This window comes from Perissodus microlepis, chromosome 23, assembly GCF_051167445.1.
Source record: "Perissodus microlepis isolate ML-2025 ecotype Zambia chromosome 23, ASM5116744v1, whole genome shotgun sequence".
NCBI lineage: Eukaryota > Metazoa > Chordata > Actinopteri > Cichliformes > Cichlidae > Perissodus > Perissodus microlepis.
Window position 1 is genome coordinate 6,249,205 of NC_140482.1, and position 6,000 is coordinate 6,255,204.

The following is a 6,000-nucleotide window of genomic DNA, read 5'->3' on the forward strand; positions in this document are numbered from 1 at the left end:
ATCTTGTCTTAAAATATCATATGAGCAAATTATGTCAATAGATTCTAGTATTTCTGCTCATCTGCTGCAAATCCTGCCAAACTGTCTGCTCTGTGATTGGGTGTAAACTCATTAAATATAGTATATCTGGGCAGAATTGCAGTTCTCCTACTTTTTCTAGAAGCTCCTAAATCATTTATTTTTTTAATAAACCACGAGATTTGCTTCACACATAAGCTGCGATTTGTATTAATAAATAATTAGCAATTTGACTGCTCCAGTGAAATGCTCAACTGTGTGAACATGTGAACTCGGTATCTGTAATTTGCGAATGACAATGATTTGTGAGACAGGACACTGGCATCAATTGCAGATGCTGGCAAATTGCTTTTGTGAAACTGGCCCCAGCTGACTAACTCCAACACCTGCTGTTTAGAATTCATAAATGCTGTGACTAACCTCTCAAGCAAACTGGCTTCGAGCACTACGTGCATATTTGTGAACAATATAAATAAGCACAGATTGACTTCTCTACAAAATATCATATGTAAAGGACTGAAAAAGCTAACTTGGATACCTGGAGAAGACTATAAAGATGTGTTAATGTACATTTTGCTTTCAACAGAACCACAGATGAGATGACATGAGACGTGATAAGCAGTAATGTGGTGCGATGGAGCGTCCAATAACGCGAGGCTCTCCTTACCGCTGATCGTCGACAGCACCTCCACGGCTTGCTCTACGTCTTCTGGAACAGACGTTCCCTGCCCCATCCTTATCGTGGACACCCAAACCTCAGCAGACTGTCCTCCTCACATGTACGTGACTGCTCCTAAAAAGTGGCACAGATGCTGAACGTTACCAAAAAGAAAAGAACAACAAGTAGATCTGCAGCTTAAATAAAAATTATTTTTAAAAAGGAAAACAGCAACAATAATAAACTGTGAACATACTTCAGCAGCAGTTTAGGTGAAACAACGAAGGAGAAATGGTGAGAACAGAAACCGGCTGATGCACTATCCATTTAATTTGGTCAGCAGAGAGGGAGGGGGAGGAAGGAAGAGACACCCAGGCCACAAGGCAGTTTTGAAATTGCGTAACACAATTTTAAACCATCCATCCCTCTGTGTAGCAAACACACACTTCTGCCTTCAGTGGTGTTAATGACATTACCACTGCTAATTTTATCTTGTCATTAAGCTGTGCTGTGCAGTGAGCAGTTTATTTTTGCATTTTGTGTTCAACTTAGGTCGCCCGGTTTATTTATGACAGACTCGATTTCGGGGGCTTTTCGGCACGGCATGCTGTTGTTATTGTCTAAAACTGATCGCACGATTGTGTGGGAAGCCCAGCCTAACAACTGTCTTCCTTAAACCGACACATCCAGTGATCCATGTCAGGATCTGCTGACCGATTCAAGTTAAAAGCACAAGTCAGCACTTTATAAGCAAATATTGCTTCAGCTGAAGTGGTTAGTTTCAGTTATGATATCAAGTGAGATCAAACAGTGTCAATGTCAGAATTTCAGGCTGTTTTCTGGCAGGTGAGATCTATATTACAGCAACACAGACTCCTCTCTTCACCACACACACGCACAGCTCTGATGACTTCTGGTAGAACAATCAAAGCAAATTTGGTCAATTCCCTCTCCAATTACCAGTCCCCCCCTGACAGAGGCTCCTTTCATTGCTTTGACAATAGAACAGCATGCTCTTAGTCATATGGACTGAGATCTTGTGACGTGGTAATAAGCCAAGCTAAATAAAGACAAGGCGAGTTCCACATGCAATACAATGTGACACTTTTAACAACCAGGTTCACAGACATGACCTGGGGTGGGGTGTGAGGGGTGGGGACGTCCAGAGCTTGTGGAAATAAAGGCATCGGCAGTTTTAAGCTCATGTGTTTTCCCAAGAAAACACACTTTCAATTTCACTTTCCCGCCATGGTTAATATTGGTCTTCGGAACAAAAGGAGGGAAGCCAGGCAGACTGGACTTTGCCAGGGTTTAACAAACTGTACACCTGAATGCAAAGAAAAAAGTAGGCGATAATAGCGAAATAAATCAGATCACAACACACATGAATGGAGTCCCAAAATGAATTCTTTTTAGGGTTCTCCAAATATTTTTCAAGAAAAATAGGCAAGCTTTCTAATCATTTCAACTCAGGAATAGTTGTCCAGGCTTCTTGGAGAACATTCAAAGCTCTTCTTTGGATGTTTCTGCCTTTTATTGTGTTCTCTGTCAAGATTATCCCACACTGCTTCAATAATGATGAGGTCCGGCCTATGGGGAGTTCATTTTGTGTTTTTCTATCCAGAAATGCTTTTACTGCACTGGCAGTCGATGCAGAAAAATGAAGCTGTTGTCAGTCGGACAACAGATGATATAGCATGGTGGATCAAAATCTGACATTACTTACTGGTAGTACTTTTCTGTGTTTTGTGATGTTGAGGATCTCTCAGTTTTGACAAGGTCCCCAACATCACTGGATGAAACTAAGCCCCAAACATGATACAGCCTCCACCGTGTTTTACAGATGGCTGTAGATGCAATCTACAATCTGATTTGAACCACGTTTGGATTCAACACTCCATAAGACCTGTTGCCCCTGATTTTCATGACACTTCTTTTGTAATTTATCATACCTTAGCCTTTTTTTTTTGACAGCCATTCTTCCACTGACAACATTTGTCCTCAGGGAACAGTAGATGGATGTGTTGAAGGACCATATGCATCTGTCAGGTCCTGTGTCAGTTCTTTGCTGTATATCTTCCTATTTCTTAAGGACATGACTTTCAGATACCTTTCTGCTTCTTTTGTCTTCCACTTCTCCCGTTTCCTCTAAACACTGGTCCACGCCTTAAGTTAGGTGGCTTTTTTATGCTTGAATGATTCATGGCTTAACAAACAAACTACAAGAAAAAACCATTCCTCTGACAATGGTCAGGTACAAGGACTGGATTGAAAATGAGTGAAAAAGTAACCAATGTCCAAAGAAAAACTTTGAAAGACCATCAGAAAGTCTTGAACTATTGCTCAAGAGCACTTTTTAAAAAGTAATTCTGGCTCATTAGAAACAAAACTGAAGCAATTGAGAAGTGGTTCAAGACTTTTGCACAGCACTTTGCAATTACTTATATTTTACATTTTTCCTACTTACATTTTATTCATATTTTACTCACACTCGTGCATAAATGAGTCACTCAGTGTGAGCCGAATTGTCAGTCTAAGGTGGTGACTAAGAGGATCCAAGAAATCAAATCTGAGGACTGCGCACTTTTTGGAAGAAGGGATGCCAAACTTTCGAAGAATAACTGAATTTGTCCTACCGACAGATGAGCTGCCTCCGAGCGTCCGGAAAGGAAACTCGCCGATATACAGCAATACTGACACTTGTAGAATAAAATACGCAGTAAGCTGACGATACCGGGCATGCCTGTGATGAAAGTTACGTCCTACCTGCAAGTTTGCAAACCAGCAGCTCCGCCCACTCCAAGCCAATTAACAGGACCCAGCCAAGTCCCAGTGCTACCTCCTCTTCCTCTCATTTTTCCTTCTTCATCTTGCAGCAGATTAAACTCTACACACCCCTGTCCCCTGGATTATGTTTGTTGACATTATTCCAGTAATAAATTCCAAGGTGACTGCGCGAACTGAGATTTTTATTGTGTTGTCCAAAGTATTACTCACTTTTAGCAGATGTGTCTATTTTTTAGTCTTTGTGAGTCGGCCTCGAAGGATGCACCTCTTGGTGTGGGACTACATGCATATGAAATATTTCCATTCATTCACTCTACCAGCTGATTTTGCAGGATTTGCTCAAGTGTCCTACCCCGTAGATCACCAACAACAGGGACACAATGGCATCTAGTGGCGGAATAATTCAGTGCAGAAGACCCACGTCACATTACAAAAATGATATTGTAAATAAGTGTTCAGAATATAAAAAATACAAAGAACACTACAAATATTGTATATTTTTGACACACTGTATTTTTTCTGTTCTGTGGAGAAAATATGAAAGATGGGGATAAAAATTAAAACACACTTGTGCCTAAAACTTCTCACTACTCAAAAAATACAAAATAATTATACACAATTTTTAACATACTGTTCATTCCATAGATTATAATGTCTACATTGAATATTGTATTGTCCAAAGCAACAGACACTGCACAAGAGAGGTAAAGAAGAGAGTGGAAGCAATGGGTGGAGATGAGTGTCAGGGTTGATTTGTGACAGAAGGATAGCAGCAAGAGTGAAAGGGAAGGTTTTAGAAGATGGTGAGACCTGCTATGATGTATGCTGTGTGGTTTGGAAGCAGTGAGACTGACAGAAAGACGGAAGGCTGAGCTGAAGTTAAGATTTCCACTGGGACTGATCAGGATGTGGAAGACTAGATATAAGTTGGTGGATTGCGGAAAGTAAAAATCACAATGATTTAGTGGTCATTAAAATGTGTTCAGAATTTGCAAATTGATGGTGATTCATCTCATAAATCTGGACACATTGCTCTCTATAAAAACTGTCTTTATAATTAAAAACTAATGGTTTCGGCAATACTGGCCCTCTATTTACTTGGTATCAGATGGTTAACATAATTTGCAGTAGCACTACTATGTAGCTACTTAGCAGCTGTTCTATTAAAAATTATTAATTATATTTGGTTATTGATCCCAGTTTAGCTGTGACTTACAGCATTTGTCGTCAATGTGTGATTGTTTAAAATCAAAAACTTCATTTTCCTGTGCAACATAAGAACAATTCGGAGCCCAAACTTTTCAGTGATAATTAATGATCAAGATGCATTTTATACTTTTTTGGTCATCTTTTTACAAAGATAGGTGTCAGGACAGATAGATGGAAACAGTTTTAAGTGATAAAGGTTATCAGCTGGGCTTGACATCACAATTGTTTGGAAGTCTTAGATATCCGTCCATATCCATTTGTATGGACTAAAAATCAGTTCATAGCTGTTTTAGTCAAAAAGGACATAAAAAGGACACGTCCTTGATGGTTGAGTCAGTTCTGCGAACAGCTCAGACTGTGACTGCAGACTGGGTGTGTTTGGGACTATCTCTGCAGTACATACAAAACTTTGAAACGAATGTACTGATGCATACTTCCAGAGTGGGGAGCTATACCACTGATCTAGGAGGTTTCAAACTGCAGAAGACGAGCAGGCCATTTAAATAAAACAGGACAAAAGCCTATGTGTAAGTGCCATTTGGATTCCCATCGGAACAACCTACAGGAGCAGGCTTACACTGGCATAAATCATCGCTAATGCATCTCATCGCACGGTGCATGCCCCATACATTTCTTCCATCTGATCCTCGGCCACTGACAGCCATATTGTACATCTCTACAGTTAGCTGTGTCAGGTTTGCGAGGAAAACTGCAGACATGGGCGGATATTTGTGTTTTTTCTTCAAAATAAAGTTCGAGCTGAAGGGCTGAAAGCGGTCTGCAGGCTACCTAATTCTCTTACATATTTAAATTTTCTGGAAACACTTGTATGGATACATTAGGGAAAATGACTGTGGGGGGATGATTAACTATTAATTACTCCTTCTGTGTTTATTCATGTTTTCCTCATTAATTTTGTTGTGGTTTTCCCCTTGTTTTTGTCAGCTAACTTTAGCTATATGACAGGAAACTACAGAAACAAAAAAGGGAAAGCACATTATGTCTAGAAAAAAAATAATGTACAGACTCATGCTTTAAAAAACCTAATCGAACAATAGAGTAAGTAAAGAAAGAAAAATAAAGAAAACAATCAAACTTAAGTTTAAAATAAGTATTAAATATTCAGGATCATTGCAATGTGAAAGATGTTGGCTGTTTTATATGCAAAGTTACGGAAGATATCAAATCTAAGAGTATGTTCATGAACTGTAAAGGGTCTATATCGACAGATGTAAACCGCCTTATGATAATATTGCCCAGTTAACTATGTAGTTTTATTTTTATAGTTAAGCCCGGAAGCTGTGTTACTTTATTCTGGCTGACTCTAC